Genomic DNA, 14,205 nt, shown 5'->3' with positions numbered 1-14,205 from the left:
ATTAAAAAAATGTTTTCATTTATACATTTCGAGACGACATTATCGTCGCTAAAGATTTAGCGACGACTAATACGTCGCTTAATATATTCAGGCACGGACATTTAGCAACGATAAAAATCGTTGCTAATATCGTCGCTAAAAAGATTTAGCGACGATTAAGGGGTTTTTACGGACGAAAAAAATCGTCGGTAATGGCTCTATTTGTTGTAGTGTGTTCTTGGTGTGATGGGTGGAGGAATATGGTGTTCTTGATGTGATGGAATAGAGAAGAATGTAGTGATTTGATGCTCTTGCAAATTGTGTTTTCCTAGAGAGAGAAAGGTGGGTGGGAATTTGTGTAGAATTTTAGTGTAAAAATTGTGGTCTACCCTCTATGTGGTTTAGGGAGTTTTTATATAATTTTTTGGAGTGTACGTGTCTAAATATGATGTGAAACCCATCTTGGGTGAAGAGAGTCGTGGAGAGTGTTTTTGATGAGTTTTGAACGTAGTGCCTAAGGTTTTTGGGCCAGCAAGTGAGTTGGTCGGCCCGGGGATCTCGGGCTGACTGGTAGTTGGCCGGTCCGGGCATATGCTTCACTGGCCCGCCCGATGGTTGACCAGGCCTCCACGCCCGACAAGTAGTTTTCTAGCCCGGGCAGACGCTTAACTGGCCCAGCTTGATGGTTGGCCGAGCCTCCCGGGTCGGCAGGTGGCTGGTGGGCATCCCGTCCCGGGAAGATGCTTTACTGGCCCAACCTAATGGTTGGTTGAGTCTTCCAGGCTGGCAGGTGGCTAGCTGGAACGACTCAACATCGTGTCTAGGTCCCTGGACCGGTAGGTGGGTTGGCTAGCCCGGATAATAGCATTGTGTCAAGGGCTCGACTGGTCGGGTGGCCGGTCGATATGGTTTGTTTCTTCAAAGGCCCTACCGTTAAGATGACCGGATGGGGCGACTTTGTTGCGTCAGAGGCCTAGCCAGCAGGATTGACTGCCAGAGCGATTTGCCTGCGTCAAGGGCCCCTATCCGGCAGGGTGGCCGGCATTGCCAGGCTGGCAGTGTCAAGGGCCCGACCGGTAGGGTTATGTTGTCAATGGTGCCCACAAGAAGAGTTGTAATCTTTATTTTGTACATTTGATGTAATAAAGTCTCATGAAGACTCTTGCTTGTAATTGCCTATTCATTCATTAATAAAGTTGAAACGTTCATTCATTCTTTCTTTGTTTGAAGCTTTATGATAAAACCTTAGTCTTTTAGTCCATAAACAAACTTAACAACTTACGAAGAGACAAATGTAGATTTGCATGAACAAACTCTTCGTAGTTTGCTTAAAACGATATATTTGCAATCTTAGGGTCAAAGGACTATTAACCTCAGTAAGATTGTTAGAAGAATGTATGATGTCTGGTTATGAGGCATTGAGAGTTGGAGACTCTATAGTTCTTCTAGGTATCTTTCGAAGGTACTGAATTGACCAGTGCACTTCTAGAGACAAGATAAGAACAAACCATTTAACCTCTTATGTCTCGAAGTCACTATGTATGAATTGCATCATGCTTACCTTAATCCTGAAATGAGACATGCCATTTCACAGCTTAGTATTCTCATTTGAGAAAGTCAGAGTTCGGACTCACTATGTGATTCCGAACAGGGCCTATTGGTGAAGTACTAAGTTGTGAGAATGTCATGAGTAACTTTGTGAAGTTCTCATAGATATGGAATTCATGTACAAGATTGCTGAAATGCAATGTATGTCACCTCATGCTTTGTTCCTTGGAGTGTGAATAAATGAACTGGCCAGTGTCCAAATTGAGTCCTGACTCTTTTGGATGAAACAATGTGACTTGTTAGCTCCTCGTCAATACATTGTTTCTAACTTATTCACAAGCGACAAAGGAATTGAGGAAATAACAGCTAGAAGGGTAAAATGGTAATTTAGTAAATCCCGACTAGCTGATGACATTCATGAAGGGTAAACATAGATAATATTCAGTGGATCCGCTCATCATAATTAGGTCGAATTCTTGAGTAGAAAATAAATTCATTTGAACCGAGAGATTTTCAGTGTCAACTCTTTAGTGGAGTTAGTTGGCATTAAGCTAAACTTGGAAAAGGTTTGTGAACTTTTGAGTCCAAGTGTTTAGCTCAAGCTTTGTTCATTTGGGTCCATGAGGTCACTGTCACGAATCACATCGAGTAGGAATAGTTAAACTGGAAGCTAAGTCAAAACAAGAATGAAAATAGTTAAAAGGGTATTTTTGTCTTTTGAGACAAAGGATGAAATGAATGTCAATAAATTTTTTGACAAGATCATATGATGACTTAATGTCACTCGGCCATAATATGATTAATTGGGCCTTGTGGATTAATTTCATTTCATAAGAATTTATTGAAAATTCTTAATGGGCCTTTTTCATGTTGTCATGAACAAGTGGAAAAGCTTCTAGAAGGCCTTTCTAGAACTGTTTTAGGCGCCCACCACCCAAGAGACAAGAGATAATATTTTGTGCATAAATGTATCAAGATACTTGCCAAAAGAAAAAGAGGAAACAAATTTCCCCTAAGGGAAATGAGGTAGGCGCCCAACACAAGAAAGAAGCAAGGCAAGGAACAAAAAAGGAAACAAATCCAAGGCTTAATGAAGCCCACCTTGGCCGAGTGCATCATAGAGGAAAAGAGGAAATTGGCTCATGAATGTGTGATATTCTATAGAAGAGGAAACTACCTTATTGAAGGTAAGACCTCTCCTATAAATAGGAGCCTCATTCTTCTCATTTTTCTCATTCCACATAAGTTAGAGATTGAGAGCTTCTCTCTCTAGAACTTGTGGTTGCCGCCCCTCTTCTTTCTCTCTATAGTTTATTTTCGATTTTTCTTGTTTTGGCACCTAGGTCCTCACTCGATCTAGTGTTTAGCTCTGCGACTTCAAGACTCGTTCTTAAGTCGTAGTGTTTAAAAGTGCCCACTCACTAATTCCTTTATTTCGAGTGATTTAGTGATAGAAACTTTCGTGGTTGCTCGAGGTGCCGAAGAAAGAAAGAGAGACGTGCTGCGAGGGGAGACGCGCGTTGCAAACTTTCCAAAAGCTTCTTCAAAGTTCAAGCTTCAAGAAAGGTTAGTAAACTTCTTAGCTCATAATAGTTTTTAATTACGTGTACTTGTTCTTTTGTCTAGGTTAGTAGAAAACTGTTTTTACTTGTAAAAGAAAATTTTTAAAATTCCGCCGCTTACCGAAGCGTTAATTATTTTCTTAAACCCTAGATCGATTCCAACAAATGGTATCAGAGCTATGGTTAAAGATTAGCATGTACATGTTTTTAAAATTATGAGCTTGAAAATCGTTTTCGAAAGTTTACTAATTTTGAGACAAGTTAGAATTGTTATCTTAGATTTTTTTTTTTAATTTTTGCTCTTGCCTTTAAATTAAAAATCATGTTGATTTTCTATGAGTTTGGGATGTTTTTAAAACAAAATAGAATCAGTTCTAAAAGTTTTTAATTTTTTATATTGAAAAACGTGTTTTAAAGGTTTGAGATTTTTCGAGTAAATTTTTGTGACTAGTTTTGTTATCTTGCTAGTTTCTTATTTGTACTTGAATCGTTTTATGCTTGTTGTTATTTCTTTTATGCCTTGTTATTACCTTGCTAATAAAACACAAATAAAAGCTTTAACAACCTTCATAAAACGTTCCGTTACACTCGATTCTTTTTCGCACCTAAAAAGGACCAAGCTTTAATTATTTCTTTTTCTTTGAGCTGGAGTATACCCGCATTAAAAGTGGCATAACTCTCTTCTCCGATATCGAAATTTAATGATTCTTGAATCAAATTAAAGCTCTGTCTGTCCTCTGTCCAATGCCACCGGTTTCGGCTGAAAAAGGACATCGGAGCCGCCAGATATGACGATTTTACTCCGAGGTGCGCGGCTGTTCCGAAACTCCAGTTTTTAGAATTCCGGATTTTCAAACCCCACTACCATGAGTTATAGAACTCTAATGAGAAAATTTTCTTCAGAAAAAATGTTTTTCATATGATTATAAACATGATGTGTAAGATTAAAATGTTTTTTTTTTTGAAAGTTTAATTGAAATTGAGTTTTTACAAAACTAGTTTGAATTTTGAAAAACCGTTTTCACTTTCAAACTTGAAAATATTTTGTCATCCAAATCAAATAAGTTTTCAAATTTTTTTCAAAACTATATCTATATCACATATGTTCAAAATCTATATGCTCTTGAAAATTTGAGTGGGAGGTCTCTTTGTAGACAAGCCGAAAAATAAAAAGATGTGTAATCTCAAACTTTCAAGTGTTCGAGTGAGTTGAAGTTCACACTTCCCTCATGCACTTTCCCGAAATAGAAAATAGGAAAAGATCGAGTATGTACCTTGTGCCTTTATGCACTAATACTACTCTGAACATGTCGATCTAGGATTCTCTTCTAGTTGTCCGCTCTGTCGCTCTCTAACTAGGAAATTTGTTTCCGAACTTATAAGAGTCGATGAACCAACTCCAAAAACTAAGTGGGAGGGTTATACTTGTTGTTTGTAACCCGCGATCTCCAATACTAATGAAAAGTACAAGTGTCGCCAGACTAAGAGTCACCCTCGTGGCCCTCTCTTAAATGAGAGTACTCAAGGGTGCTTTGCACTGATCATTGCTCAATGAGCTACGTCCGAGAGTGAGACGATGATGGCAAGGCCTCCCCTTGGGGGATTGTTTTTCAAAGTTGATCTTTTGGACTAAGTGGTTGGTTGCACACTTAGGCTCAATCCCTAGTAATCCTCCCTCGAGGCCCTGCGAAAGGATGTGAGTGATCAAACCAATTTACAAGGTGGCTAGTCAAAATTGGTGTATTGACATCTTGGCTAAGCATTAATGATGTGTCATTTACTTATAAATGGAGATTTTTTGCGGCCTTCCCTCGAAGGAGTAAATTATCGTTTGGTTTATAACACCTTTGGATTTTATAAAGTCTTAAACAAACTTAAATCCTAAACCAAAGACTAATCATAAACTTGTTTCAACTTTTATAGGCAATATGTCTCCCAACTCTCTCTCTTTCATCCTTTCCGCGAACAAACTCGTAAATAAAAACTACATAGACTCGAAACTTAACCTCGACATAATCCTTGCCATTAACAAGCACAAATGGGTACTCACCACACCGTGTCCTCCTCTGACGAATGATGATTCGACTCAAGAGGACAAAGACGCCTTGGCGGCCTGGCTCTGTTCCGATGAGATTGTGAGGTGCTATATCTTAGCATCAATGAACAATGTGTTGCAACAACAACCTCGTGACATCGAGACTGCCGCCGACATGCTCAACAATCTCCATGAGATGTTTGGAGGGCAAAGGCGTCAAGCAAGGCAACAAGCAGTCCGACAGTTTATGAACTGTCATATGAAGGCTAGGACTCGTGTTGGAGACTTTATGATACTGATCATTAGTTTTCTGAATAAAATGGAAATCCTAGGATCTGAGATTGATGGGAAGAATATCATAGATATGATCTTAGAAACTCTCCCCGCATCTCTTCATACCTCCAAGATGAACTACTTCATAAACAAGCTAGAGTACACTGTTACCAAGCTTATGGAGGAACTTCACACTGCTGTAGGTCTCACTAAGAGAAAGAGGAATCAAGGAGAGGCACATGCTACTGAGCAAAAAGCCTCCGCCTCTGGAACTGTGAAGAGACCTCACAAGGCCGATAAAAAGAACTGTCCTGCCAATCTCAAAGCAAAGGAACATAGTATTGTACTAGTTACCGAAGCATGCTTAGTAGCTGATAATGTATCAACGTGGATTCTTGACTCCGCTGCTACTAACCATATTTGTTGTTCGTTGAATGGTTTCAAGAAAACCAAAAGCTTAGAGGAAGGCGAGTTCTGTTCAAATGGGGTGATGGGAGCCTGGTGTCCGCGAAGGCTGTGGGATCCGTGACGCTGTCTTTTGAAGACCGCACTTTAAACTTGAATAATGTTTATTTTGTTCCTACCTTTGGAAAGAACTTAATATCCGTTGCTCGTCTTCGTGAGCAAGATTATTGTTTAAATTTCATTAAGAATGGAATTCGTATTTCGTTTCCTGATAATTCTTTTGTCACTGATGCATGTATGAAGAATGCTCTTTTCTACATCTATCCCACTAAACCTTCTCTTTTAGACACCGAAATAGATAATGATCTAATTAGGGAGCCAAAGAGGATCAAACTTTCTGAGTCCTCCGATCTAACAAAATCAACACACCTATGGCACTTAAGACTTGGTCATATCAGTCTAGATAGGATTAAGAGACTTGTGAGGGACGGTCCACTCCAAGCCTCTGCAATAGGTTCACTACCTACTTGTGAATCCTGCATAGAAGGAAAAATGACTAAGCGACCTTTCTCTGATAAGGGTCGAAGAGCCACTGAGTTGCTGGAGCTAGTACATTCTGATGTATGTGGTCCGCTCAGCCAACAGGCACGTGGAGGATACGAATACTTCGTTACCTTCACCGATGATTACTCACGATATGGTTTTGTCTATTTGCTCAAACACAAATCCGACACCTTTAACGTATTTAAGGTCTTTAGGGCTTTAGTGGAAAAGCAAACTGGCAAAGTGATCAAAACCCTTTGATCTGATCGAGGTGGTGAGTATATGTCTGGAGAGTTCGATGAATTTCTTAAAGAAGAAGGTATCGCTTCTCAGCTTACCGCACCTAGCACACCTCAACAAAACGGAGTGTCAGAGAGAAAGAACCGAACTCTTATGGAGATGGTTAGATCAATGATGAGTTACTCATCACTTCCTCTTTCCTTTTGGGGATATGCCCTCGAAACAGCCGCTTACATTCTGAACCAAGTTCCATCTAAGACGGTTCCTGGTACTCCTTATGAAAGATGGACTGGCCGTAAAGTAAGTTTGGGCCACATCCGAATTTGGGGTTGCCCTGCACATGTGCTAAGGCAAAAGACTAGCAAGTTGGCTAGTAGGTCAGAATTGTGCCTGTTTGTGGGATATCCAAAGGAAACTAAAGGTTTCATTTTCTATAGTCCCGAGGACGATAAGACTTTCGTTAGCACGAATGCTCGTTTCCTCGAGGAGGACTTTATGAAGGATGCGAAACCTAGAAGCAAAATTGTGCTTGAAGAAAAGTTGGGTGAGGAAGCTTCTACCTCATCTGTAAGAACTGTTCTTACCCCAACTGAAACACAACCTAACTCATCATAATCTCGTCAAGTAGTACTTCGACGTAGTGGGAGGGCTACTCAAAAGCCCGACAGGTACATGTCTTATGGAGACTCTCTTGTAGCCGTCTCCGACATGGATGACCCTGTTTCCTATAGCCAAGCGATGGCTTGTTATGAATCAAACCTTTGGCTTGACGCCATGAAAGTTGAAATGCACTCGATGTATGTCAACAAAGTCTGGAAACTTGTAGACCTTCCCGAAGGGATTAAACCCGTAGGGTGTAAGTGGATATACAAGAAGAAATGGGGTCCTGATGGGAACGTCGAGACGTTCAAAGCACGACTTGTGGCAAAGGGTTATACCCAACAAGAAGGGATTGACTATGAAGAAACCTTCTCGCCAGTCGCGATGCTTAAATCCATCCGTATACTCCTATCCATAGCTGCAGCTCTCGACTATGAGATCTGGCAAATGGATGTCAAGACAGCCTTTTTGAATGGCAATCTTGACGAGCGCATTTACATGGCTCAACCAGACGGTTTCGTGGAAGAAGGTAAAGAGACCAAGGTTTGTGAGTTGCTTAAGTCTATTTATGGATTAAAGCAAGCATCTAGGTCATGGAATATCAGATTCGATGAAACTGTGAAAAGCTTCGGCTTTGAACAGTCAATAGATGAGCCTTGTGTTTACAAGTTAATACACGAAGGCAAAGTTGTGTTTTTGGTACTATATGTCGATGATATACTACTCATTGGTAATGACGTGGGTAAGCTATCTGAGGTTAAGGTCTGGCTAGCAAACAATTCGATATGAAGGATCTAGGAGAAGCCGCGTACATTCTGGGAATCCAAATCTTTCGAGATAGGAAAAACCGGATCCTTGTCGCTCTCTCAAGCATCTTATATTGATAAGGTGATGGATCGCTTCTCGATGCAAGACTCCAAGAAGGGCCAAACACCCTTTAGGCATGGAGTTTCACTCTCTAAGGACCAGTCTCCCAAGACTGCACAAGAGATTGAAGACATGAGGAAAATTCCTTACGCCTCTGCCGTAGGAAGCCTCATGTATGCCATGCTTTGCACTAGACCTGACATCTGTTTCGCCGTTGGCGTGGTTAGCCGTTTCCAATCCAACCCTGGACCCGAGCACTGGATTGCTGTTAAGCATGTTCTTAAGTATCTTCGAAGAACTAGGAACTTGATGCTTACATACTCAGGTACTGACCTAACTATGACGGGATATACCGACTCCGATTTTCAAGCGGATAAGGATTCCAGGAAATCCCCTTCGGGATCTGTGTTCATCCTTAATGGTGGAGCTGTTGTGTGGAGGAGTATTAAGCAATCTTGCATTGGTGACTCCACAATGGAAGCAGAATATGTGGCTGCTTGTGAAGCATCCAAAGAGGCTGTATGGCTTAGAAAATTCCTTAAGTATTTGGAAGTTGTTCCAAACATCGACGAGCCCATGACCCTTTATTGTGATAATAGTGGGGCTGTCGCTAACTCAAAGGAACCTAGAAGCCATAAGCGCTCTAAGCATATTGAGAGGAAATACCATTTGATTCGAGAGATCGTGCAGCGCGGAGACGTGGAAGTGAAGAAGATCTCAACGGTGGACAACCTCGCAGATCCATTCACCAAGGCCCTAGCGAACAAGGTCTTCGACCAACATCGTGAGGGATTAGGCATGAAAGACTACACACATCTTCTTTGATATGTACATTTGATGTCATATAGTCTTACGATGACTCTTGCTTGTAATTGCTTATTCATTAATAAAAAGTTGAAACGTTCATTCATTCTTTCTTTGTTTGAAGCTTTATGATAAAACCTTAGTCTTTTAGTCCATAAACAAACTTAACAACTTACGAAGAGACAAATGTAGATTTGCATGAACAAACTCTTCGTAGTTTGCTTAAAACGATATATTCGCAATCTTAGGGTCAAAGGACTATTGACCTCAGTACGATTGTTAGAAGAATGTATGATGTCTGGTTATGAGGCATTGAGAGTTGGAGAGTCTATAGTTCTTCTAGGTATCTTTCAAAGGTACTGAATTGACCAGTGCACTTCTAGACACAAGATAAGAACAAACCATTTAACGTCTTATGTCTCGAAGTCACTATGTATGAATTGCATCATGCTTACGTTAATTCTGAAATGAGACATGCCATTTCACAACTTAGTATTCTCATTTGAGAAAGTCAGAGTTCGGACTCACTATGTGATTCCGAACAGGGCCTATTGGTGAAGTACTAAGTTGTGAGAATGTCATGAGTAACTTTGTGAAGTTCTCATAGATATGGAATTCATGTACAAGATTGCTGAAATGCAATGTATGTCACCTCATGCTTTGTTCCTTGGAGTGTGAATAAATGAACTGGCAAGTGTCCAAATTGAGTCCTGACTCTTTTGGATGAAACAATGTGACTTGTTAGCTCCTCGTCAATACATTGTTTCTAACTTATTCACAAGCGACAAAGGAGTTGAGGAAATAACAGCTAGAAGGGTAAAATGGTAATTTAGTAAATCCCGACTAGCTGATGACATTCATGAAGGGTAAACATAGATAATATTCAGTGGATCCGCTCATCATAATTAGGTCGAATTCTTGAGTAGAAAATAAATTCATTTGAACCGAGAGATTTTCAGTGTCAACTCTTTAGTGGAGTTAGTTGGCATTAAGCTAAACTTGGAAAAGGTTTGTGAACTTTTGAGTCCAAGTGTTTAGCTCAAGCTTTGTTCATTTGGGTCCATGAGGTCACTGTCACGAATCACATCGAGTAGGAATAGTTAAACTGGAAGCTAAGTCAAAACAAGAACGAAAATAGTTAAAAGGGTATTTTTGTCTTTTGAGACAAAGGATGAAATGAATGTCAATAAATTTTTTGACAAGATCATTTGATGACTTAATGTCACTCGGCCATAATATGATTAATTGGGCCTTGTGGATTAATTTCATGTCATAAGAATTTTATTGAAAATTCTTAATGGGCCTTTTTCATGTTGTCATGAACAAGTGGAAAAGCTTCTAGAACTGTTTTAGGCGCCCACCACCCAAGAGACAAGAGATAATATTTTGTGCATAAATGTATCAAGATACTTGCCAAAAGAAAAAGAGGAAACAAATTTCCCCTAAGGGAAATGAGGTAGGCGCCCAACACAAGAAAGAAGCAAGGCAAGGAACAAAAAAGGAAACAAATCCAAGGCTTAATGAAGCCCACCTTGGCCGAGTGCATCATAGAGGAAAAGAGGAAATTGGCTCATGAATATGTGATATTCTATAGAAGAGGAAACTACCTTATTGAAGGTAAGACCTCTCCTATAAATAGGAGCCTCATTCTTCCCATTTTTCTCATTCCACATAAGTTAGAGATTGAGAGCTTCTCTCTCTAGAACTTGTGGTTGCCGCCCCTCTTCTTTCTCTCTCTAGTTTATTTTCGATTTTTCTTGTTTTGGCACCTAGGTCCTCACTCGACCTAGTGTTTAGCTCTGCGACTTCAAGACTCGTTCTTAAGTCGTAGTGTTTAAAAGTGCCCACTCACTAATTCCTTTATTTCGAGTGATTTAGTGATAGAAACTTTCGTGGTTGCTCGAGGTGCCGAGGAAAGAAAGAGAGACGTGCTGAGAGGGGAGACGCGCGTTGCAAACTTTCCAAAAGCTTCTTCAAAGTTCAAGCTTCAAGAAAGGTTAGTAAACTTCTTAGCTCATAATAGGTTTTAATTACGTGTACTTGCTCTTTTGTCTAGGTTAGTAAAAAACTGTTTTTACTTGTAAAAGAAAATTTTTAAAATTCCGCCGCTTACCAAAGCGTTAATTATTTTCTTAAACCCTAGATCGATTCCAACAGGTTAGCCATGTCAAACTCGGAGTTTCGTCTCTAGATACGTGTCATGTGTCTTTTTTCTTTTTGGAGGGTCATTTTCAGGCGCCGAAAAATGACGAATTAATATTATTTTCTAAAGAAACCGCCTTCTCTATAGGCTCTCAGTTCTCTCTTGTACATAAGTTGTCCAAAGATTCCAAGTAGTCATTTATCTAAGAAAATTGATTTCTAGAAACTTGATTAATTTATGCCCACTCACAAATCTTATACCCTTTTCTTTTGTTGCTTATGCACATTCTCTCATGGTCGTGATGAGGAGATTGTGTTCATAGTTTTAAGGCTTCTCAATGTTTGAGGAATCTACAAGAGGTTGGTACAAATATTGTTTACTGCTTTACATATTGCCATGCACATTGCTTCAATTTCATTTAACTTGTTTTTATGAAATAACAAAAAAAATTTAAACTCCACCGTAATGAGTTATGCCAAATGTTTTTTTTTTTTTAATAAACCATAAGTAACATTTTCAACACCTTCTTGTCCGTTGTCTTAGGCCTTGGATTAAAATTTGGTGAAAATACGAAGTTGTCACTGTTCTTGTTATTATTGTTGATGGTGTTTGTGAGGAAAAAAATATTACAAGCTCTAACCGATACAAATACCAAACTATTCATAGAAGAAAAGGAATACCATTTTAAGCATCCATCATGATTACCTGGTCAAATGTTTTTTCTGTAAGACTAATCATGGTAACATTATACTACAAAGATTTTAACAGCAGTACTATGTTTTACATTACAAAATAATGGCTACAAATAATCTCTACAAGAACACTGTCCGTTGCTCAACCTGTGCAGACGCTTCGAGTCATTCACAAATATCTCGCGACCATATAACTTGGAGACAATCTTTACGTTCTCATGACAATTCCCACACATTCAGAGACTTTTATTGATACGTATACACTGTCTTTTCCTTGGGGAAGTGACAAGTGCAAAACCAAGAGCAAGCTTTTCGTGTGTACACCGTCAACTTCTTCTTTATCTTCTTCGTCGATGCAATGCCCGTCATGAAAACCAGATTGACTCAACCCATTTCTCGTTACCTTGTGTATCCAAGGATACAGATAAGGGTGGGATTTGAAGATTTATGGGATTCAAAGAAAAGAGAGTCTGAATAATGAATTGTGTAAAAGGAAATACAATAGTCTGGGTATATAGCCGTAATAGAACCATGTAAATAAAAGACTGCAATAACCCTACATAAATATAGTAGTGACAAATGTTACCGGTCGTTTTCGGGGTACCGAAAATTCAAAAACAATTCAAGGTCGGCCGAGCTTCGCCGGCCGGAAGCCCAACGGGCCCCGGCCCACTAGGCCCGAGTGCCATGACGAACCCACGGCCCGACGGGCCTGCGCGCGCGCACCCGCACCCCCGGCCCAGTGGGCCTGAGCGCGCGCCCTAGCACGCCTGGCCCGTGCGCGCCCTGCGCCCCGGCCGTCCCGACCCGCGCGCGCTCCCGCGCCCCGGGCGCGCTCCAGCAACCCGGCCGAGAACGCCTGCTGCCTCGGCCGGACGTCCCTGCTGCCCCGGCCGAGCGCCCCTGCTGCCCTGGCCGAGCGCGCCTGCTGCCCTGGCCGAGCGCGCCTGCTGCCTCGGCCGGAGGGTCCTGCTGCCCCGGTCGAGCGCCCCAGCCGCCTCGGCCGGAGGCTCTTGCTCCCCTGGCCGAGAGCCCTGCTGCCTCGGCCGGGCACACCTGCCGCCGGGCACCCCGCGCCCGGTCAGGCCTCACACCATGAGCGCCCCGCGCCTATCCAGACAGCGCGCCCCGCGCTTGCCAAGGCGTTAGGCCTCATGCGCCCCGCTCCCGGCCACCCGATGGGCCTCGAGGGGGGGCCGGCCCAAGGCCTCCTCCAAATGCTATAAATATCCCCCCCTAGGGGGAGGGAAAAACACAATTCAACACACACAACAACTCTCTCTCGAGAGCTCTCTCCTCTTTCGTGCTCTTGTGACATTCCAAGAGCGCGTGCTCCTCCTTCCTCGGCTCAGAAAGACAAGGACCCCCTTCCACGAGAGGGAGCGCGCTCCTCTTCTGCGACCCGAGCTTCTGCAGTACACACAGCTCTCCTGCTTCTTAGCCCTTGAGCTAGAACTCCGAGCTACGAGGCAAGCGACCCCTGTAAAGTCTTCACTAGAAGCTACGAGCCGGGTCCTACTCTAAAGCCTTGGATTCTAAAGCCTCCGAGCCCAAGATAGCCCCTAACACTCAAATTGAACTACGTTCTGACCTGATCTCGACTAAAGGGTACGTAGGCAGCCAACCTTTGGCACGGTCACACCCCCCAAAACACACCTCAGGATCTGGAGGGTACATCTCGGTCTACGAGCTCCCATTTTTGGCCCGGGCGCAGTCACTTGGTCCGGCCTTGGATCGAACCGCCCGAGGTATTTAATCGTTGTTCATTTTCGTGCGACAACATTTTGGCGCTAGAAGGAGGGGACTTCCTGACTTACACAGCCCGAAATCCCTTCTGCAGCTCGACCCCTTTCTTCTCAACTTGAGAAAGACATGAGTGGTCAACCACCCGTTCGTTCTGAGGGCGTTAATAACCTCGAAAACGCAACTGGAGTGAAGAAATACTTCCTGCGCTCCCAAGCGCAAGGCGACAAGGAGTCTCTCAACGACGAGAGCCACACTCCCTCGCCCCCTCCACCCCAGGACAGTCGGGACGACCGCATCCTTGAGATGGAGGAGAAAATCCACCAACTGAAGTTAGCCAATGCAAGGTACCACCGCCAACTGGCGGGCAAGGCGGCTGCACAGGGCACCCCCCACGGGGAATCCGAGGACCTCATGGACGAGGGGCATGACTATGACCCCGACTATGAAGGCTTGGAAATTTCAGCGGACATCGAGACTTCTCTCACCAAAGACGGGGAACTCCCTATTGAGACGAAGCTAGTCCGTCGATCCCGCCGCCTAAAACAAAGGCAATACCGATCTCCTCTCAAGAAGAGACCTCCCGACGTTCAGCCCATGACCGACTCGGTCAAAGAGGCAATGTCAGGGAAGGTCCAACGACTCGGCGAGTGAGGCGTGTGACTCGAAGCTCACGCCCCCATACCACTGGGCCGGATCTTAGAGATCGGCTCACCGCCCAATGGAACGACCGTGGCGAAGACCTCCGGGAGAGGCTAAGTGCTCGCAAGG

The sequence above is a fragment of the Urtica dioica genome, chromosome 5 (genome assembly GCF_054948205.1).
Source record: "Urtica dioica subsp. dioica isolate 48M chromosome 5, U.dioica_male_clone48M_v1_H2, whole genome shotgun sequence".
Classification (NCBI taxonomy): domain Eukaryota; kingdom Viridiplantae; phylum Streptophyta; class Magnoliopsida; order Rosales; family Urticaceae; genus Urtica; species Urtica dioica.
Note: the sequence above shows the minus strand (reverse complement) of the source record.